Source organism: Lithobates pipiens, unplaced genomic scaffold, assembly GCF_037356315.1.
Source record: "Lithobates pipiens isolate NorthernLeopardFrog02 unplaced genomic scaffold, aLitPip1_a1.2 Scaffold_3, whole genome shotgun sequence".
NCBI lineage: Eukaryota > Metazoa > Chordata > Amphibia > Anura > Ranidae > Lithobates > Lithobates pipiens.
The window spans coordinates 254,410,638-254,434,738 of record NW_027507790.1 but is presented as its reverse complement, the minus strand read 5'-3'; the positions used below and the strand labels follow the sequence as shown (position 1 = coordinate 254,434,738).

At 45.2% G+C, this 24,101-nt stretch overlaps 1 protein-coding gene across 2 annotated transcripts in view; it reads right to left on the bottom strand.

The window, feature by feature from the left end:
* The window catches only part of LOXHD1 (lipoxygenase homology PLAT domains 1), a 425,609-nt gene extending 408,479 nt beyond the window's left edge, over positions 1-17,130 (bottom strand). The window contains exon 1 of one of the 2 annotated variants that reach the window (XM_077463060.1): positions 16,781-17,130. The gene's annotated coding sequence lies outside the window, so the exon portion shown is untranslated. Of the gene's footprint in view, positions 1-7,187; positions 7,331-16,780 lie in introns of those variants that run through there. The other variant, XM_077463059.1, reaches the window with a different exon arrangement.
* Between the last annotated feature and the right edge of the window lie 6,971 nt (positions 17,131-24,101).

Sequence of the window (24,101 nt, the reverse complement as noted above, 5' to 3'; positions counted from 1 at the left end):
TGTTGGTGTCAGTGAAGGAAATAGTGCCCCAAGGGCCAGAAAAGAGCAAGCAAAGGGCCGCAGTTTGGAGACCACTGCTGTAGAGTGTGGAAGGGTAAAACTGTTTGGGTTCCTATTGCCGTCCGTGTCCAAAAAGAGATCTCCCAAACAGGGACACAGAAAGCAATGAAAAGCTGACAGGGGGTATAACCCATTGCTGACTTTATCCAAAGAATTCCCATTAAGCAGTAGGCTCATTGAGGAGCATACAATATGAGAAGGGGGCAGAAAGCAGCTGCTACCCTGAATGTTGGAGTGGCTTATTAGTATTATATATACTGCCATAGCCAAAAAGAATTGTAATGAAGTCTAGGTGTAGCTAATCCCTACAGGATCATGCAACTGCACAAAGCACATAGTGCCCAACAGAACCTGTCACCAGCTTTAAAAAAAAATATTGCTGGTAAAAGCGCAGAAAAAAATCAAGTATATAAATTATTACTTGCAGTGTTTTTTATTGCAATAAAATTATTTTTTAATCCCTTGCAAAGTACATTTGAACTTGTGACTACTCCAGGAAAAGTCCATTCCCCAGCACAGCCCTCTACTTCCTTGAATGGCATAGCCCTCTCCTCTTCTGGGAGTGTCTAATTACTCTCTGTGCTGGCCCAGCTCCTTCACTCCTCGCTTCACCCCCCTACACAACTTTTTATGTAGCTGTTGTGGAAAGAGAGAAAGGGGAATACTAACTATAGAGAAGGCTTTCTCAATGTTCTTTACCCCACAGGAACCCTTGAAATATTTTTTAAGTCTCAGGGGAACCCCTGATAAAGTTATTTCACATCAGGGGGGTCAGTGGGGATATTGCCTGTCACATCGGGGGGGGGGGGGTGTCAATGGGAATATTGCCTGTCACATCAGGGGGGTCAGTGGGAATATTGCCTGTCACATCAGGGGGGTCAGAGGGAATATTGCCTGTCACATTGGGGGGGGGGGGGGGTCAGTGGGAATATTGCCTGTCACATCAGGGGGGTCAGTGGGAATATTGCCTGTCACATCAGGGGGGTCAGTGGGGATATTGCCTGTCACATTGGGGGGGGGGGGGGGGTCAGTGGGAATATTGCCTGTCACATCAGGAGGGTCAGTGGGAATATTGCCTGTCACATCAGGAGGGTCAGTGGGAATATTGCCTGTCACATCAGGAGGGTCAGTGGGGATATTGCCTGTCACATTGGGGGGGGGGGGGGTCAGTGGGAATATTGCCTGTCACATCAGGGGGGTCAGTGGGGATATTGCCTGTCACATTGGGGGGGGGGGGGTCAGTGGGAATATTGCCTGTCACATCAGGAGGGTCAGTGGGGATATTGCCTGTCACATTGGGGGGGGGGGGGGTCAGTGGGAATATTGCCTGTCACATCAGGGGGGTCAGTGGGGATATTGCCTGTCACATTGGGGGGGGGGGGGGGTCAGTGGGAATATTGCCTGTCACATCAGGAGGGTCAGTGGGAATATTGCCTGTCACATCAGGAGGGTCAGTGGGAATATTGCCTGTCACATCAGGAGGGTCAGTGGGAATATTGCCTGTCACATCAGGAGGGTCAGTGGGAATATTGCCTGTCACATCAGGGGGGTCAGTGGGAATATTGCCTGTCACATCAAGGGGGTCAGTGGGAATATTGCCTGTCACATCGGGGGGGGGGGGGGGGGTCAGTAGGAATAATATCCACCTTCAAAGTGATGGTCAGAATGCCCCCCCCCCCCTACAGACAGCAAAAAAAAAGATCAATGGTGTCATGCCACTGAGTCTACCAATTGGCGTTGGCTGCGGGTCTATGCATGGGCCATCGGATAGGAGGTCGATCACACGCAGCTCAAGCAACCCCTAGCAACTGCAGGAACCCCGATTAAGAATGGCTACTAGAAAGTGTCACTTAAAGTGTTACTAAACCCAGCACCCTGCATTCACTATACCTGGTCTCCCACAGTACACAGAAAATGGAAATGCAATTATTTTGGTAAGTATAAACTGCTAAATACATTTACTTATTAGCAGTATAGAGCAGTCTTGTGACTTATATTAGTGTCTGGTTCAAGCTTGTAGGAAGAGTTTTCATTCTTCTCTGACTGTCCTATGAGGCTCCATATCCCCTGACCCTCTGTCTGGACAGTGCTGATTGGCCCTGTGCTGATCACATGCACTGTCCAAAGAGAAAAAAAAAACTTCTAGCAATACACACCAAACATGTGTATGTGCAGAGTGCCCCCAAGGCTCTGTTCTATCAGTAAACGGATTGGGGACAGTGGAAGAAGGGGAGGAGCAGAGAAGACAGAATTACTCTTTTTTAGACAATGCAGAGGCTTAACCCCTTAGGTTCTACAGTGAGTATAACCAGCATGCTTTACTGCATATACAGACTGATTGTACTGTTGTGGATTTAGTAACACTTTGTTATTTTGTAATTTGTTGCACTATGTGCCTTAATACACGCCGTACTGTTTAATGTTACATCATATTTTGTAGAATTGTACTGTATTCCTATGCAAACTATCTCTCCTTTTGGAGCAAAATAAAAACTCTTCTGTTAAATGTAGCGCCGGTACTCCTAACGAGTACGCTCTGTGTGTTAAATTTAGTTTTTTGCTCAAGGCTATAGTAAGTTTTGGGGTTAATTGTGCTAAATTGTACTTTGGCATCAGTTTGGCTGGGCTGTATAGAAGTTCTGCCTGGTCATAGGTGGGATTGTACACCTGTCAGAGGCTTTAGAATGCAGTCTGGTTGGACGCATTGGGTACCAATCTCCATCTCTGAGCCAATCAGTGGGCGTGTTTGTCTCACTGCGTAGTCTGGGAAGGGGTACTTAAGGTGCTGAAGTCACGTAGTTCGGGGTTCCGGTCCAGAAGTTGTTGCTGACTCCGTGGTCCTGGTCCTCCTGACCAGCCCCCGTGGGCCCTCATGGCCTGGGGTGTGGGTCCGTCCGTTTCCGAGCCTCGGAACTGGCTAGTTTGAGGCGCAGTAACTGGAAGGAGGATTCTAAGGTGTTCCGGTGCTGTCTCGGATTTTGGAGAGGCCCAGCAACTCTACATGCGACCAGGGGAGGACTCGTCAGTGAGAGAGCCACGCATGAGGCTGGCTGCTCGGTAAGAGCCTGGAAGCTGAGCTGCCATGGACATTGATTGAATCCACAATTCTTACAGTATCGCCGGACCGGCTGCAAGATTCTGGTACAGTAAGAAAAGTTCCTACCTCTATCCTTCCAGTTATAACCAAGTTTCCAACCAAGTCTGTGTGAGAGACTTTGAAAAGCTAGAATTACCTGTTGGCTGCTAAACCCAAAACTTAAGGATTTATCCAACAGTTAAAGAGTCCAGTTGTGAGCGGCTGTTCCCTGGATTGTGTACAGAGAGAGAGACTTTTATTGAAGTCAGCAGTTCCAAGCACCTGAGTTAAACTCTACCCTGATACCCTCTCTTCCCAATTTAGAGACTGAGTTTGTTCAACCGTTTTATGCAAAATAAAAATCCTGACAAGAAATCCAAGTGTCGGTCTCTACAGTTACTGGGTTATCAGCCCTGGGAATCCCTAGACAAGGACAACGAGTACGAGCTGGTGGAGGTAATCGGTAAGCCCTGAAAAATTCAGCAGCTCCTTCGGGGGTAAGTGCTACATAAATAAAAAAAAGCAACAGCTCTGAGTCTGCTGGGGCTGTTGGCATCATATGGTGATGGTGGCACCATGAAGGTGGCATCCAGCAGCACTCTCGGGGGCTTTAAAATGTCTGCACAAGGGAGGATTTTACAGGTGAATACCATGAGTATGCACATATAACCTTATGAGAATATTGTTGTTCAAACGAATGGTCTGGTGACAGGGTCCCCCACTATTTATGGTGGTGCTATATTCAAAGGCCATTAGGCATTTTAAAGTTTGCATGGGCATCCAAAAAACCCAGAAAATTGGCTTGCATTTCATATCTGTTTCATGGGTGTCCACAGAACGTTTTTCGGGGGGGGGCATCATTTTAAGGTCACCCATGCTCCTCCCCTTTTCCACAATGTCATTAATGGGAGGGGCTTAATCATTATCACATAAAGTGCAGGCATGTGCCCATCATATGCAGGCTCACTGTGCCCATCATATGCAGCCTCACTGTGCCCATCATATGCAGCCTCACTGTGCCTGTCAAATGCGGCCTGTACAGTACGGAGGGTGTACGGTATGTGTATATAGAGGGGGTGGATGGTATTATTATATACAGGAAGGAAGGTGGGTCTATATATAGCTGCATACAGGGCAGATTATGTATATCTGCAGTCAGTGATGATGGAGGAAGGCCTCTATATACAGGAAGGAAGGTGGGTACATACAGATATATATACACTCACCTTCCTTCCATTGGATGATCGGGGGTGAGGGAGCATGGGGCCCCTGGGCAATAGGAGATTATGGGGCCCCCAGGCAATCAAAGATTATGGGGCCACACATTATACACAAACACACACACAGTATACAATCACACAGTATACGCATACATGTACACACAGTATACACAGACTTGTTTTTATTGGCTTCTTTGAGAAGGTACTGGAGAGGTGGGGCAGCTATGATCTCTGGATTTTTAGACCAAAGGGATGCCAGTAAGGGACATTTCAGAGACAGATGTAAAAAAAAACACAGATTTTTACACACTGTCCCTGGTTTTACTGAGACTGGCAACCCTGATGGGGCCCCCTAGTGGCCCGGGGCCCTCGGGCAGTGCCCGAGTGGCTGAATGGTCAGTCCGCCCCTGTGAGGGAGTGACGGACGATCAGAGAGCAGAAGCCAGCAGTCACTCAGCAGATTCAGAAAAAAGTCTGCGGTGGCCACGGCAAACCCTGGCTGATCCCGGGGGGGGGGGGGGGAACAATTCCCCCCCCCCCCCCTTACCCCTACCTGTGGATGCCCATGATCTGTTTGAGATCCAGTTGGCATGCATTCCAGATGAGTTTCTCATTGACTTGCATGAAGGAATTAACCCAAAGTGGGGTGCATGACCAAAGCAACAAAAAAAAAAAAAACAAGCGTATACAGATAGGTAATAAACAATTCAAAAACCTATATACTATATACACAGTATAATGATACACAAACTGATGTTATAGGTAAAACACAAACACCCGTGTATATGGAAAGGTGCAAGAGAATGTGAAATTCCATTGTGTACAACAGAAAAAGATCACAATTCATAACCTCCCCTAGCAGGAGGAAAGACTAAGGTCCTTTTCACACCGGCGCGTTTTTGCTATGCTTTTACCTTGCTAAAAAAAAAAAAAATGCAGGAAAAATGTTTCCCTTTAAATCCTATGGGACTCTTCACACCACTGAGCTATGGGTGCGTTACAATATGAAAAGTTTTGTTCCTGCTTGAAGCATCTTTGGTGCCCTTTTTCAAAGCCGCACCAAAAACACAGGTGCCCCTTGAAATGAATAGAAAATGCACCAAAATGCGGCACACAATGAATGAGCCAAAAACGCACTTGTGTTGCATTTTTAGTGCATTATTTGAGTCACATGTTCAAATTTCACATGTGCGTGTTGGTTAATAGGCATCCAGAGAACGAACTGGAAAGGCATCAAAAACATGGCAAGAACACATACGGTAAGCGTTTTTGATGCATTTTTTTTCAACGGTGTAGTGTGAAAGCTGCCTAAAACTTTAGAAAGTATTTTGTCACTAAAAGAGTAGCTGATGTTTGGAACAGACTTCCAGCAGAGGTAGAGCGTCAGCCTACAGTAAGTGAATTTAAAGGCCTAATCCAGGCAGGAAACAAAAATGACCCTCGCAATGGGGAAGGGGCGGGAAGCATATTAAGCCAAGGGGTAGAAGAACAAACTGCAATGCCGCGTGCACACGATCGGAATTTCAGCCAGCAAAAGACCGATGAGAGCTTTTCACCAGAAAATGCGACTGTGTGTATGCTCCATCGGAATTTTGCTGGCCGAATTTCGGCCAGAAAAAGATTGAGAGCAGGTTCTCAATTTTTCCGACGGAAAAGGTTTCTATCATAAATTCCGATCGTCTGTGGCAATTCCAACGCACAAAATTCCGACGCATGCTTGGAAACAATTTGACGCATGTTCGGAAGCATTGAACTTCATTTTTGCGGTTTATCATAGTGTTGTACATCACCGCAATCTTGGTGGTCGGAATTCTGTTAATTTATTATTTTATTATTTTATTGCAGTTACTTATATAGCGCCATCAATTTACGCAGCACTTTACATATACATTGTACATTCACATCAGTCCTTACCCTCAAGGAGCTTACAATCTAAGGTCCCTAACTCACATTCATACATACTAGGGACAATTTAGACAGGATCCAATTAACCTACCAGCATGTCTTTGGAGTGTGGGAGGAAACTGGAGTACCCGGAGGAAACCCACGCAGGCACAGGGAGAACATACAAACTCCAGGTGGGTAGTGTCGTGGTTGGGATTCGAACCAGTGACCCTTCTTACTGCTAGGCAAAAGTGCTACCCACTACACCACTGTGCCGCCCATACACCACTGTGCTGCCCATTTGCCACGTCGCAAATGTTAATCTCCGTTATGAATGCTAGTTTACAAGACCGACTGCTTCTGGCTTGTCCTTGCTTCCAAGCATGCGTGTTTGTGTGTGACGGACTTGTGTACACACGCTCGTAAAATCTGACAACACACATTTGTCCGCAGAAAATTTTCAAACCTGCTAAACAACATTTGTCCGTGGAAAATCCATCAACAATTGTCCGATGGAGCGTACACACGGCCGGATTTTCCGCCAACAGCCTGTCATCATACAATTCCGATCGTGTGTACGAGGCTTAAATGCAGTTGCTCCAGAACTTAGTAAAGGAGGTAAAGCTATCCCTGTACAAAGAATACCCAATCACATGCAAGGAAAAAAATGCATTTTTGCTGGCACAGGATTGGATGATGGAAGTCAGCAGAGCGTCTGCTCATTTCCTAAAGTCTGGGGCAACTGCACGTGCAGATTGCACAGTCTATTTGCCTTTAGTAAATCAACCCCCCCCTCCATGTTTTAATTCTGGTGCCTATTCATCCCAACAGCAGCCTGGATTATCATGCATCTTTTATGAGTTACTCATCCACACCTGAAAGATTGGTAACCCTGTCTGCAGCCTGACTGTCCCTTTACTATGGATGATACAAGTATGAAGACTCACGGCATTGAGGGTCCTGGATGGAGGACCTCCAGTCTGCACCATGTCCAGGTCACAGCCTCTCACCCAAGGTAATCTCAGCCTTATATATCTTAGAAAGAAACTCCAAGAAAGTTCCAGTGCCTCCCTCCGCAACAATTGTCAGCTCTGGCTTTGTCACTCCCTAGAGACAGAGATACACATTCTCCCTAATGACAGCAACGGGCAAACATCCACCTGCCAGCTATTACTACGGGGACCTGTCTGTGTCACCAAACACGCCGCAATTCGAGTCATGCTTTCATCAGACACTCAACAAAAAAAAAGGAAAAAAAAAAAAATAGTACCGAATACTGTACCCTCTATCGATACTGGAATTGTATTGTTTTTGCTTGTCTGCGAAAAAAAAACGTTAACCGATTGCCGACCAGCCGCAGTCGTTATACGGCGGCAGGTCGGCACGATCATGCGAACCGTCGTAGCTGTATGTTGGTCCGTTAAATGCCTATAGTAGTCGCACGGGGCGGGGGGGGGGGGGGCAATGTGCGTTGGTTGGCAGTCAAGATGAGCGCCAGCCACGCGCAATCGCGGGCACCAGAGCCAGAACAGGGACGTGTGTGTGTAAACACAAAAATCCCTGTTCTGTGAGGAGAGACAGATTGTCTGTTCCTACTAGCTAGGAACAACGATATGTCTCCTCCTCCAGTCAGTTCCATCCACCCACAGTTAGAAACACACACAAGGGAACACACTTAACCTCTTGATCGCCCCCCTAGAGTTAACCCCTTCACTGCCAGTGACATTTACACAGTAATCATTGCATTTTTATAGCACTGATTGCTGTATAAATGTCAGTGGTCCCAAAAATGTGTCAAAAGTGTCTGATCTGTCTGCCGCAATGTCGCAGTACCGCTAAAAATCACTGAAAACCGCAATTACTAGTAAAAAAAAAAAAAATAATAGTAATAATAAAAATGCCATAAATCTATACCATAGATCAGTGACGGGGAACCTTGGCACCCCAGATGTTTGGGAACTACATTTCCTATGATGCTTAACTACACTGCAGAGTGCCAGAGCATCATGGAAAATGTAGTTCCCAAACATCTTGGGGGCCAAGGTTCGCCATCACTGCCACAGATTGGTTTGCGCAAAGGTTATAGCGTCTACAATCAATATACACTTAAAAAAAAAATTAAATCAAACCCGCAGAGGTGATCAAATACCACCAAAAGAAAGCTCAATTTGTGGGGGGAAAAAGGACGCCAATTTTGTTTGGGTACAGTGTCGCACAACCGTGCAATTGTTAGGTAAAGAGGCGCAGTACCGTATCGCAAAAAATGGCCTGGTCATTAAGCAGGCAAATCTTCCAGTCTGTAAGTGGAAAAAAAACTTTAAACGATTTAAAAAAATAAAAAATGAAAAATAAATAAATAAAGTAAACCCCACAAGTAGCTCTATTGACCATCCCACCTGGATCCTATTACAATCATGCCTACCAGTGCAATCCCCCCCCCCCCCCCCCCAAAAAAAAAATTCCCCTCCTATAACAATTATTCCCCTTCTATCATACCGCGCCTTCAAGCAAACCCAATCCACAGATCCTCTTCCCCCATTCTCCCTGCCAACACAGATCCCCCTAAATCACGATGCCTATCACACCCCCAAATTTCTCCTCCTGGAGCAATTTTTACCCCCCTTGCCGCCCCCCAAATTACCCCTTCCAACACAAATCCCTGACCCCCCCCCGCAAATCTCCTCATAGCACCCTCCCACCTCACATGATACCACAGTGCCCAGGGCAGCTGTCCCTCTTGCCCACCACTTGTCCCGGCCCTGGTACACCAACATCAATATTGATTTTGCCCACCCTTTGCAGTTAGAACATCTTCAACTCTTCTAGGAAGGCTGTCCACGAGGTTCCAGAAGCGCAGTTGTGAGGTCAGGCACTGATGTTGGATGAGAAGACCTGGCACGCAGTCTCCGCTGTAAGAGGGAGAGAGCACACTGAAGACTGGCCCGGGCTCCATACATCTGTACTGGTCACCCCCTCCCTCCGATGGCGGCCCTCCAGTAAAAAAAGTTTCACTCACCCCGGTCATGCCTGTAATCAATACCGCTAACAGCACGCTGCTCCCCGCCTGCCCCTCCTCCCTTCTCGTCGTCCTAGGTGAGTGTACAGTGCAAAAAAAAAACGGCGATGGATGGGAGGGAAGGAGGAGCCGGCGGGGAGCAGCGCGCTGTTAGCGATATTATTACAGCCGCTTCAAGGGGCCTCTCGTTGGGACGGCCATGGGCTCCTAATGACTCCGGGCCCTTGGATGGCGACCGAATGACCGATGGGTCAGTCTGCCCCTGCCTGAGGCCCTCTTTAAAGAAAAATACCCAGGCTTTTCATCAATTTAAGCCAAAAACAATGTATGCATCATGTCCAAACAAAAAAAAAAATCCCATTCACTTTATGGTCTTTAATTGAAACATAACCAATATACCTGACCTGTGTAACTCCTAATTAAGGATGAGCCGAACACCCCCCTGCTTGGTTCGCACCAGAACCTGCGAACAGACCTAAACTTCGTGTGAACTTTAGAACCCTATTAAAGTCTATGGGACTCGAATGTTCACAATCTAAAGTGTTTTAAAGGCTAATATGCAAGTTACTGTCCTAAAAAGTGTTTGGGGACCCGGGTCCTGCCCCAGGGGACATGGATCAATGCAAAAAAAAGTTTTAAAAACTGCTGTTTTTTCAGGAGCAGTGATTTTAATAATGATTAAAGTGAAACAATAAAAGTGTAATATTCCTTTAAATTTCGTACCTGGGGAACCCAGCATCAAATTTTAAAAAAAAATTGACGTGGGGTCCCTCTAAAAATCCATACCAGACCCTTTATCCGAGCACGCAACCTGGCAGGCCGCAGGAAAAGAGGGGGGACGAGAGAGCGCCCCCCCTCCTGAACTGTCCCGGACCACATGCCCTCAACATTGGGAGGATGCTTTGGGGGTCTGTGACCCCATGGCTTTCCTCACCAGCGTCAGAGGGGGCGGGGTCAGGTGACGGGTGGCCCCGCCCTTCTAATATAAGAAACGTCAGCGCTGGGATCCCCGCAGTGTCTCCGCAGTGGAGACAGAAGACGGATGCATGTATGGACAGCGCTGGACTGAGAGATCCCCCGTCGCTGGATCAGATCAGCCATCGCTGGACCCCGGAGAGATGATCATCCGTCACTGGATAGCAAGAGTGGATTAGCACTGCTGGAATTTTTTTTTTTTTTTTTAATAAAGGAATTTTTCAAAAGTGTGTTTGTCTTATTTAACCATTTTTACACTTTCTTTGTGAAATGGTAGGGGTACTTTTGTACCCCCTTACCATTTAAAACAGGGGGCGGCGGGATTTGGGGGTCCCCTTGTTAAAGGGGGCTTCCAGATTCTGATAAGCCCCCCGCCCGCAGACCCCCACAACCACCGGCCAGGGTTGTGGGGATGAGGCCCTTCTCCGCATTAACATGGGGACATGGTGCTTTGAGGGGTCACACTCACACACACACTGGTTGGGGACCCCCAAAGCATCCTCCCAATGTGGAGGACATGTGGCCTGGTACGGTTCAGGAGGGGGGGGCGCTCTCTCGTCCCCCCCATACTATAAACACTCATTGAGTGTTCTCTGTATTAGGCCGCAAGTGATTTTAAAAGACTTTTTTTCCTGCAGAAATGACACTTTGTGCAGGGACAGTTCTAAGCACGGGAAACATGCTCCCCTTCACAGGCATACTATAGATACCCCCCAGCTACGAAATTTAAAGAAATATTACACTTTTATTGTTTCACTTTAATCATTATTAAAATCACTGCTCCTGAAAAAAATGTCCATTTTTAAACTTTTTTTTGCATTGATCCATGTCCCCTGGGGCAGGACCCAGGTCCCCAAACACTTTTTAGGACAGTAACTTGCATATTAGCCTTTAAAATTAGCACTTTAGATTTCTCCCATAGACTTGTTTAGGGTGTTCCGGCTTTTCGAATTTGCCGCGAACAGCCCAAATTGTTCACTGTTCGCTGAACAGGCAATGTTCGAGTCGAACATGAGTTCGACTCGAACTCGAAGCTCATCCCTACTCCTAATGTGATCAGACCTCTATACTCCATCCAAAAAGTAAGTTGTGATGCTGTGTTTCTATAGACAGCTAGCGACTATGAAGTACAAGTATAGAGAGAGGTTATCAGAAAACATTTCTATTATTCTGTACAGAGCGGTAGCAAACAGATCTCTTTCGGTTTATCAATAGAGATGTGCAATTCATTTAGTTCCGAATTCATTTTTTAATAAATGTTGACAAATTCTTTAATATCCACATTTCCGAATTTTGAATATCTGAATTTTGAATTTCCAAATTTTAATATTTCCGAATTTTTGAAAATTCTAAATTTCGCAAATTCGTAAATTTGGAGATTTGGAAATATGGAAATTCAGAAGTTCAGAAATTCGGAGTTCAGAAATTCGGAAGTTCAGAAATTCGAAAGTTCAGAAATTCAGAAGTTTGGAAATTCAGAAATTCAGAAGTTTGGAAATTTGAAAATTCTAAATTAGGATATTCGAAAATTCTAAATTAGGAAATTCAAAAATTCGGAATTAGGAAATTCAAAAATTCGGAATTAGGAAATTCAAAAATTCGGAAATTCAAAAATTCGGAATTAGGAAATTCAAAAATTAAAAAATTTGGAAATTTGAAAATCCAAAAATAAGAATGAACATCTGAACATTCAAAAGAATGAAAATCTGAAAATTTGAAAATCCGAAAATCTGAAATAACTAATAATGAATATTAAATTATAGGTATTGGAATTTATGAATTTCGAATTTCCGAATTCCAAATTTTCAAATTTCCGAATTTTTGAAAATTCTAAATTTCAGAAATTTGGAGATTCAAAATTTTTGAAATTTGGAAGTTCGGAAATTCTAAATTTTGGAAATTCAAAAATTTAAAATGAGGAAATTTGAATATTATAAATTAGGAAATTTGAAAATTTGGAAATTTGAAAATTTGAAAATTTGGAAATTTGAAAATTTGAAAATTTGGAAATTAGAAAATTAGAAAATTTGGAAATCCAAAAATATTAATAGAATATTTCAATAGAATGAAAATCTGAACATTCTAAAGAATGAAAATCTGAAAATTCGAAAACCCAATAATCTGAAATAATAACTAACTAATAATAAATATTAAATTAACGCATTTATCTGCGTATAACACGCACTTTTTTTCCCCTTAAAATCAAGGAAAAATCACGGGTGCGTGTTATATGCCGATCCCCCGCTGTCATGAGCCCCTGGGCCGAAAGCTGCTGATAATGGCCGAAAGCCGCCAAGATACACAGGACATCCGGCTCTGTATCTTGGCGGCGCCATTTTTAAAAGGAAAAGCTGCAAAAAAAAACTGACAAGGGTGCAATGATGGACAAGGTTACATATGACGCTGACAAGGGTGCAATGATGGACAAGGCTTTAGATGGACACTGATAAGGCTGCACTGATGGGCATTTAAATGTAAGTTTTTTTTCCTTAAACTTCCCTCCTAAACTTGGGGTGCGTGTTATACGCCGATAAATCTAGGTATTGGAATTTCCTTTCAAATTTAGCTGTTAGTGAACGTAATTTAACTAATTATCTGAAATAACGAATGCCGTATCTAATCAAATGGAATGTAACGATCTAATAATAATAAATAACAATAATAATAATAAAACCTTTTTATTATTATTATTATTTATTATTAATTTGTTCCATTCCATTTGTTTAGATGCGGCATTCGTTATTTCGGATAATTCATAACTTCAGATAAATTTGTATTCGTTACGTTCACAAACAGCCAAATTTGAAAGGAAATTCCAATACCTATAATGTAATAGTTAGTTATTATTAGTTAGTTATTATTTTGAATTTTATTGATTTTCTTTCTTTTTTTCAGATTTTTTAATTTTCGGATTTTCGAATTTCTGAATTTCCGAATTCCGAAAAATCGGTAATTCGGAATGCAAAAATTCAGAATTGTGAAAATTAGAAAATTTGAAAATCCATATCTTCGAATTTCCGAAAAAAGCAAAAAAAAAAACAAATGAAAGGAAAACGAAAAAGAACAATTTTTTTGTCAGTGTACTTGTCTAAACGCCACCACTATAATTAAGAGCAAATATTCCTGGTAACTTCTCCCAAAAAAAAAAAAAAAAAAAAAAAAGCCTACAGCTTCATCAGTCTGATACATAGGGAAACATTTTTAGGTGGGTACTTAAAGAGGGATTCCACCTACAAAAAAAATATTAAAAGCCAGCAGCTATAAATACTACAGCTGCTGACTTTTAATAAATGGACACTCACCTGTCCCGGGGTCCAGCGATGCCGGCAGCTGAGGCCGATCGATCGCTCGGCCCTCGGCTGCTGCCGCCACCATTCTAGGTGAGGGAATCAGGAAGTGAAGCGAATCGGCATTACTTCCCGGTTCCCTACTGCGCATGCGCGAGTCACGCAGCGCAATAGGAATTGTCCGCGCTGTCTCTGAGACCCGTGTGTGTCCCAGCAGACAGCGCGGCAGGACAGGAAATGGCGTAGACTCCCGTGGGAGTCTATGCCCGGAAGTGGGTGTAAATACCTGTCTTTGACAGGTATCTCCACCCCCCTCCCCCCTGAAAGGTGCCAATTGTGACACCGGAGGGGGGGAGGGTTCCGATCAGCGGAGGTTCCACTTTAGGGTGGAACCCCGCTTTAACTCAGATAGGTGCGTTACTAGGCAAGGGGCAGACAAAATCAGGCATCAATCCCCCAAAAAGTAATTATTACACCCCTCTCTGTTCAGCTGCCAGGAGTAAATAGAGGAACCCTGTGTAAGCTCCAAGCTGGGACAAACCATGTCCCCATGTGACAGCTCAGGGCCAATCACCAACCAGACCAGAGTCACATGCTACCCCATACTCACAAGTACTGGATATGTCTACTCCTGGTGGCAAGTGGAGTGCCAGGAAAGGAACATTGAGGGCCCGTTCACAGTATTGTGTTTATTGTGGTAACCCATAAATAATTTGTGCAAAATGGAGCAAATAAAAACTGCAGCAAAAAGAGAGTTTCCTCCTTACAGCTTAGTAGAGAATGTATCTGTGTATACAGCACCAGGGACATAACTTACCTCAAATGAAGTGAATCCTATCCCACATGCTGCTGATTACTATAAAAATCCTCCCTTTACCTTACGTTTACACCTATGCGCTTTTTTGTGTGCGTTTCCCTTTTTCAGAAACGCACTACAGTCCACCACGCCGGTGCGTTTTTTTTTTAAAGGATCAGCGTCAGTGTCAAGTTAAAAAAAGAAAAGTATAATTAACTATAAAAATTTTTTTTTTTTTTAAAGCGCCCCTGTCCCCATGTGTTTGCACGCAGAAGCAAGCGCATACGTAAGTCCCACCCACATATAAAAACATATGCTCAAACCACACATGTGAGGTATCGCCGCGAACGTTAGAGCGAGAGCAATAATTCTAGCCCCAGACCTCCTCTGTAACTCAAAAAATGTAACCAGTAAAATTTTGTAAAGCCTTGCCTATAGGGATTTTTAAGTACCGAAGTTTGGTGCCATTCCACGAGCGTCTGCAATTTTGAAGCGTGACATGTTAGGTATCTATTTACTATTTACAACTTCATCTTTCACATTATGAAAAAACATTGGGCTAACTTTACTGTTTTTTTTTTTTATTATTATTAAAGCATGAAACTGTTTTTTTTTTTCCCAAAAAAAGTGTTCGAAAAATTGCTGCGCAAATACCGTGCGAGATAAAAAGTTGCAACGACCGCCATTGTATTCTCTAGGGTCTTTGCTAAAAAAATATATATATATATAATGTTTGGGGGTTCTATGTAATTTTCTAGCAAAAAAATTATGAATTTTACATGTAGAAGAGAAATGTCAGAATTGGCCTGGAGCGCGAAGTGGTTAATAAAATGGAATTATTATATTATGGATATCTCCTGATTCTCCTTATATGACATCACAGTTTAGAGATCTATCACCCTGCTGGGGCGTACAGAGGAGCTGAGATCGATCATAGGAATCTGGGGATTGCTTTCATACTGACAGGCACAATATCTACCAGGAGATGGTAAGTGAGGGCACATGAGGAGGGGGGCGCTGCGCCTTATTGCCCTCACCTGCACTTCACTGTCACAAGAATATTGGAGCATGGATTGCACTTTAAAGGATCAATTCAACATTTTTGCTCTTAGAAGATGGCACCAAGAGGCACTTTATTTTTTTGATTTTTTTTTTATTATTATTAATGTTTTGAATTTCAGCTTAATTTGCACAGAGTGAGTTTGAGATTTTGTATAATCAGCTCATCCTTCCATAGGGCACTATATTGTTGTGACACAGCGCTGGGTTTAACACAGTGCGAATAGGGCATTTTCCACTGACACCAATGATGGGGCGCTATTCTTCCCACTGACACCAATGATGGGGCACTATTCTTTCCACTGACACCAATGATGGGGCACTATTCTTTCCACTGACACCAATGATGGGGCACTATTCTTTCCACTGACACCAATGATGGGGCACTATTCTTCCCACTGACACCAATGATGGGTCACTATTTCTCCCACTGACACCAATGATGGGGCACTATTCCTTCTACTGACACCAATAATAGGGTACTATTCCTCCCACTGACACCAATGATGGGTCACTATTCCACTAATACCAATGATGGGGCACTATTCTTTCCACTAACACCAACAACAGGGCACTATTCCTTCCACTGACACCAATGATGGGGCACTATTCCTTCCATGGACACCAATGATGGGGCACTATTCCTCCCACTGATACCAATGATGGGGCTCTATTTCACTAATACCAATGATGGGGCACTGTTGCTCCCGCTGACACCAACAACAGGGCACTATTCCTTCCGCTAATACTAATGATGGGGCACTATTCCTTCCGCTAATACTAATGATGGGGCACTATTCCTTCCACGGACACCAATGATGGGGAACTATTCCTCTGCCTGATACCAACAACAGGGCACTATTCCTTCAACTGACACCAATAAAGGGGCACTTTCCTTCTACTGACACCAATGACTGGTCACTATTCCTCCCATAATACCAAAGATGAGGCATTTTCTATTTCCACTGGTCACAGTCCGTCTTTCTAAGGTCTGTAGGTCATTACACTGGCCCTTCTCTTAGTAAGCATGGAGAGACCCCTTCTATGGACTGCCGTGTGTTGCAGCCGCTCCTCCTGAGTGAAGAAACACACCTGTACCTGTGATTTTGTCAGGATGTCCCAAAAGTGTATGAGACATAAGATGGGATTCCCCCCCCCCCCCCATTCATTTTGGCAGATTTTCTGTAACTTCCTGTTGAGCCTCTGGGACAGGAAGTGAAGGGAAATCCCCCCCACTGATCCACAGACTGAAATAAAAATGAGAAAACCTGGAAAGTTTTTTTTACCTTTATACTCTATTTAAAACCAAAAATGGCTACACTAACTAAAGAAGAAAAGCTAAAAAAAAAAAAAAAAAAGAAAAAAAAAAAAATAAGAAAGTACAGTAGAAGAAAAGTTGAGACTTACCTGCTCTCCAGTCATTGAGGAATACAGGGAATCTGTGCAGAGCGACACCTAGTGCTGATCCCGAGGAACTGCAAGCAGCGATTGGAAAACGGTGACAGCTGATCTCCCGCTGTGCCGCCGCCCGATCAGAGCAATGATCGGTCACTGTATGGAGGGGGGAGGGGGGGGGGGTACTATGAGTAGAGCAGACGCAGGCAGGAGGGAGATGTATGTGCTTTATGTAGATCAGTCTTGATAGGGAGAGTAATGCAAAGCTGAGGGGGTTGTGCAGTGTGTGAGGTGAGCTCTGCTCTCCTCCTGGGATCGGCCGATATTGGGCTCTGCTTGTTGCTGCTACACATGAGCTGGGCTGGGGGGTTGCTAAGGACGCACATGGTGGGGCGGGTTAATCCAGCCCAGGGGAGGAGCCTGGAGGAGGAGAGGTGACACCCTGTGTGCTGCAAACCATAGAGGGTGACTTTTTTTTATCATTGTATAAATCTTTGCAGATCTTTTCTTTTTATTTTGTGTGAAATTTTGCTAATTAACCACTTGCCTACCAGGCACTTTCACCCCCCCTTCCTGCCCAGGCCATTTTTCACCTTTCAGCGCTGTCAAACCTTGAACGACAATTGCGCGGTCATGCTACACTGTACCCAAATGAAATTTTTATCATTTTCTTCACACAAATAGAACTTTCTTTAGGTGATATTTAATCACTGCTGGGTTTTTTATTTTTTACTAAAAAGAAAAAAAGACCAAAAAATGTAAAAAAAAACATTTTTTTTTACTTAGTTTCTGTCAGTAATTTTTGTAATTAAAGGGGCGTTCCAGCCGTTTAAAAAAAAAAGAAAAGAAAAAGTCAGCAGCTACAAACACTGTAGCTGCTGACTTTTAATAAGGACACTTACCTGTCTAGCAATCTCACGACAGGCTGAACTGGTGGGCATTGATGAGGTGGCACTTATGGGCACTGATGGGCAGGCACTAAAATGCTGCACTTATGGGCACTGATAGGCAGCACTGATATGTAGCACTGATGGGTACTAATAGGTGGCCCTGGTGGGCACTGATAGGCAGCATGGATAGGCGGTACTGATGCCCATTGATGGGCAGCACTGATGGGCGACACTGATGGGCATTGTGGGCAGCACTGATAGGCATTGTGTTGTCCCCCCCTATACATTGTAAAGCGCTGCGTAAACTGTTGGCGCTATATAAATCGTGTATAATAATAGACTGACTTGCATCACTAATGGACACTGATTGGTGGCACTTGTGGGCAGTGGTGGGCACTAATTGCTGGCACTGTTGGGCATTCATCGCTGGCACTGATTTGTGGCACTGATGTCGCTATTGTAATCAGGGCACCGATGATCAGTGCCCTGATTACATGCGTAGATGCCTCCTTTGAGGAGATGCCGCTGATCGGCTCTCATCGCCACACACTCTGCCAGTGTGAGGCGAGGAGCGCCGATTACCGGCATCTCCGTGTTTTCATGTGACAGGCTGTGATTGGACACAGCCAATCACATGGTTAAAGAGCCAGACATCCGTTATGGCACGTCGCCCCAGAACAAGAGCCGCCCCGCTGTCATTTGACGGTGGGTGGACGGCATCTAGTTAAGGACCGGGCCTATTTTTCAAACTTGTTGTTTACAAGTTAATATCTTTTTTTTTTTTTTGCTAGAAAATTACTTAAAACCCCAAAACATTTTTTTTTCAGACACCCGAGAGAATAAAATGGCGGTCGCTGCAATAATTTATGTCACACCGTATTTGCGCAGCGGTCTTACAAGCGCAATTTTTTGTGAAAAAATACCCTTTTATTTAATGAAAAAATAAGGCAACAGTAAAGTTAGCTCAATTGTTTGTTTTCTTTTGTTTATATTGTGAAAGATGATGTTATGCCGAGTGATACCCAACATGTCACGCTTCAAAATTGTGCTCGCTCGTGGAATGGCGACAAACTTTGACCCTTAAAAATCTCCATAGGCGACGTTTGAAAAATTCTACAGGTTACCAGTTTCGAGTTACAGAGAAGGTCTTTTGCTAGAATTCTTGCTCTCGCTCTAACGATCGTGGCGAAAACAGTTTTCATATGTGGGCGCGACTCACGTATGTGTTTGCTTCTGCACACGAGCTCGGCAGGACGGGGCGTATTTAAAAATGTTTTTTTTTTTTCTTATTTAGTTTACCTTTTATTTTTACACTGTTCTTTTAAAAAAAAATGTGTCACTTTTATTCCTAAATATCCCTTGTAATAGAAAAAAGCATGACATGACCTCTTAAATATGAGATCTGGTGGTCAAAAAGACCTCAAATCTCATATTTACACTAAAATGCAATAAAAATAAATAAAAATAAAGTCCCTTTAAGAGCTAGTGATGTTTTGATGTCTCTACCACCCTGCCATGGTATGGAGACAGGTGGGGGCCATCTTCCCCTCACTCATCTCCATGCCCAACAGGGAGAAGAACCCGATCGCTTCCGCCGCCATCGACGAGTCCGGTAAGCTGCGGAGGGCACCGGAGCACGGCGGGAGGAGGGGGGCCCCCCTCTCGCCACCGATAAAAGTGATTTTGCGGTGAATCCGCCGCAGAGACCACTTTTATCTGAAAGAGGAGCGCCCACTGAAGAAGAGGATATTGGCGTCTTGGTAGCTACCTGCTGCCATAACAACGATATTCCTCTTCAAAGTAGCTGGGGGGGGCATGACAGGGGGTGTGTCTTACGCCTTCATACATTTTCTAATAGGTGTCCCTCATTCCTATCTCAGAAAGTTGGGAGGTGTGATATATATATATATATACTCACCGGCCACTTTATTAGGTACACCTTGCGAGTCCCAGGTTGGACCCCCTTTTGCCTTCATGCTTCGTGATTCAACAAGGTGTTGGGAACGTTCCTCAGAGATTTTGCTCCATAGTGACATGATGGCATCACGCATTTGCTGCAGATTTGTCAGCTGCACATCCATGATGCGAATCTCCCATTTCTCCACATCCCAAAGGTTCTCTATTGGATGAGATGTGGTGAGTGTGGAGGCAATTGGAGGACAGAGACCTCATTGTCCAGTGGTGAGATGATTGGAGCTTTGTGACATGGGGCATTATCCTGCTGGAAGGAGCCATCAGAAGACGGGGACACTGTAGTCATAAAGGGATGAACATGGTCAGCAACAATACTCAGGTAGGTCGTGGTGTTTAACTACTTCAATATCGGGCACTTATACCCCCTTCCTGCCCAGGCCAATTTTCAGCTTTCAACGCTGTCACACTTTGAATGACAATTGCGCGGTCATGCCACACTGTACCCAAACAGAATTTTTATCATTTTGTTCCCACAAGTAGAGATTTCTTTTGGTGGTATTTGATTACCTCAGCAGTTTTTATTTTTTTTGCTAAACAAATAAAAAAAGACCGAAAATTTGGAAAAAAAAAAAGATTTTCTTTTGTTTCTGTTATAAAATTTTGTAAATAAGTAAGTTTTATCCTTCACTGATGGGCACTGATAAGGCAGCACTGATGGGCACTAATAAGGCGGCACCGATGAGGTGGCATCAATGAGGTGGCACCGATGGGCGCTGACGAGCACTGATAGGCGGCACTGGTAGGTGGCACTGATATGCAGCACTGATGGGCATTGATAGGCAGCACTGATGGGAACTCATGGGTGGCACTGGTGGGCACTGATAGGTGGCACTGATGGGCACTGAAAGGCTGCACTGATGGGTAGCACAGATAGGCAGCACTGCTGGGCACTGATAGGCGGCACTGATATGTGGCACTGATAGATGGTATTGATAGGCATCACTGATGGCACTGGCAGGCATTGGGGATGTGCACTGTTTGGCAGCTGCCTGGGCCCTGATTGGCATTTGCCTGGTGGTCTAGGGTGGCATACCTGGTGGTCCAGAGTGGTAGCATCCCTGGTGGTCCTTGCAGCATCCTGGTGGTCCTGGGTGGGCATCTGAGAGGGGGCTGCACTGATAATCAATCAGCACTGACCCCCCCTGTCAGGAGAGCCGCCGATAAGCTCTCCTCTACTCGTGTCTGTCAGACGTGAGTGAGAAAAAGACGATCAACGGCTCTTCCTGTTTACATTGTGATCAGCCGTGATATGACACGGCTGATCATGTGGTAAAGAGCCTCCATCAGAAGCTCTTTACCGAGATCGGTGTAGCGGTGTGTCCGACTGACACACCTCACCACCGATCGCCGCGATGTCAGCCCCCGGGGAGCGCTGAGATTGGTCATTCTGGGAGGCCGTCATGCGACATCGACCCAAAACGATGGCCGGTCGGCGGAAAGCGGTAAAACAATGCTCAGTTGGTACTAAAGGGCCCAAAGTGTGCCAAGAAAATATCCCCCACACCATTACACCACCACCAGCCTGAACCGGTGATACAAGGCAGGATGGATCCATGCTTTCATGTTGTTTATACCAAATTCTGACCCGACCATCTGAATGTCACAGCTGAAATCCAGACTCATCAGACCAGGCAACGTTTTTCCAATCTTCTATTGTCCAATTTTGGTGAGCCTGTGCCAATTGTAGCCTCAGTTTCCTGTTCTTAGCTGGCAGGAGTGGCAAACAGGGGGTCTTCTGCTGCTGTAGCCCATCTGCTTCAAGGTTTTGATGTGTTGTGCAATCAGAGATGGTATTCTGGTCTGGCGCTCGAATGATTGCTCATGCTCTGACATTCGCAGCAATACTTCACATGAGTGGTGCCTTCGCCGTTTACGTATGCGCGCGGGACCAACCTGTGCGTTCAACCTATGCGCGCAAGTACGGGGGTGCTTTAAAAAAAAACTTTTTTATTTTTTATACGCTGTTTCTTTTTTAGCACTTTTTTTGCTGTCACAAAGAATGTAAACATCCCTTGTGTCAGCAATAAGCACTGACAGGTCCTCTTTGTGGAGAGATCTGGGTGTCTATTATATCCTTATAAGAATCTGATCACCCAAAGATCGGTGTGATCAGATGCTTTACTAATTTAAAAATGATGCCGTTTTCATCAGAGAAACTGGAAGTGACAAAAATGCCCGACGCATCTTGTTTCCTATCTGTCCGGTCCTCAACAGACTCTGTGGTAATCCAGCGGGACCACTTGCTTTCACACCGGGCTTGCTGCCAAATGGGCATCACGGTTTGTTGTGTATGGGGCTGCGTAGCTGCTGACCGGTCAGGGTGCCTATACTGACCATTGGCGGCTGGTGCTCAAAATTTTGGGGGGCGCAAACAAACTGAAAATTCCTGAAAAACCCCCCATCAATTGCAGCCACTGTGCTCATCCATTGCCCCCACTGTGCCATCAAACGCAGCCACCGTCCCATAAAATGCTGTCACTGTGCCACATAAAATGCGGCCACTGTGCCCATAAAACGCAGCCACTGTGCCCATCAATTGCCACCACTGTGCCATCAAATGCAGCTACTGTGCCCCATAAAATGCAGACACTGTGCCCATCAATTGCCGTCACTGTGCCCATCAAACACAGCCACTGTACCCCTCAATTGCCGCCACTGTGCCATAAAACGCAGCTTCTGTGCCCATCAATGGCCGCCACTGTGCCATCAAACGCAGCCACTATGCCCATCAATTGCCGCCACTGTGCCCATCAATTGCCCCCACTGTGCCCATCAATTGCTCCCACTGTGCCATCAAACGCAGCCACCATCCCATAAAATGCTGTCACTGTGCCACATAAAATGCGGCCACTGTGCCCATAAAACGCAGCCACTGTGCCCATCAATTGCCACCACTGTGCCATCAAATGCAGCTACTGTGCCCCATAAAATGCAGCCACTGTGCCCATCAATTGCCGTCACTGTGCCCATCAAACACAGCCACTGTACCCCTCAATCGCCACCACTGTGCCATAAAACGCAGCTTCTGTGCCCATCAATGGCCGCCACTGTGCCATCAAACGCAGCCACTATGCCCATCAATTGCCGCCACTGTGCCCATCAATTGCTCCCACTGTGCCCATCAATTGCTGCCACTGTGCCAATCAGTTGTCGCCACTGTGCCCATCACTTGCTCCAACTGTGCCTCATCAAACGCAGTCACTGTGCCATATCAAATGCTGCCAGTGTGCCCCCCGCCTGCCGTCTGCACTTACCTGTCTCGGCGGGACAACTCCTCAATGTCTTCTCCCATCCTCTCTTCCCGTCCTCTGCTATGGTTGAACACCTGACGTCCAATCACAGCACCTGTAGTTTCAGCCAATCAAGTAACGGGTAACAGATCCGAGCACCTGATTGGCAGAGAGGCGGTTTAGTGTTAGGAAAGCAAATATTAATTTGATTTTCTAACACAGCTGAGTGACCTGCGAGCGCCCAGCATGGCGCTCTCAGGTCACCTTTTTTGACGCCTATTAGAGACCCCTGCCGCTGTAGTTCAGGCGCCCTACGCCCAAAAAGGGGCCGGGCGCATGAATAAGGGATGGCAGCGGTGGCCATAGATAGATTCATGCAATGCATGAATCTATCTATTGGTGATAGAGTGGGTGGCAGGAGAGAGGTGGTGGCGCCTGTGTGCCCCTATGGACGCACCGCCACTGATGCTGACCCTTGTCCACAGCCAGAGCCTAGAATGGACTTGTAAGCATCAGAACTGGACCACAGAGCAGTGGAAGAAGGTGGCCTGGTCTGATGAATCACATTTTCTTTTACATCATGTCGATAGGTGGGTGTGCGTCACTTACCTGGGGAAGAGATGGCACTAGGATGCAGTATAGGAGGAAGGCAAGCCGGCGGAGGCAGTGTGATGCTTTGGGCAATGTTCTGCTGGGAGACCTTGGATCCTGCCATTCATATGGATGTTACTTTGATGCGTATCACCTACCTAGACATTGTTGCTGACCAAGTACACCCCTTCATGGAAACAGTAATCCCTCATGGCAGTGGCCTCTTTCAGCAGGATAATGTGCCCTGCCACACTGCAAAATGGCTCAAGAATGGTTTGAGGAACACAAACGAATTGAGGTGTTGACTTGGCCTTCAAATTCTCCAGATCTCAATCCAATCGAGCATCTGTGGGATGTGCTGGGAGAACAACGTCCAATCCATGGAGGCCCCACCTTGCAACTTACATGACTTGAGACAGCCATAACTGCATCGAAATTCAGCCGATTCAGCAGAGGCCAGGGCGAATTTTCGATCCATGTATGGGCACTCTGCTTGTACAGAAGTTGATTTACCGATTTACTAATCTGACTCAAGTGTGTGAATGTGGGCAATCTGCTCAGTTTTTTTTTTTTATTCAACCTACTTATTGAACGAAAAAAAAAAAAGGGACTCATCTATGGCAAGCTCCACTTGAAGACCAGGTCTTT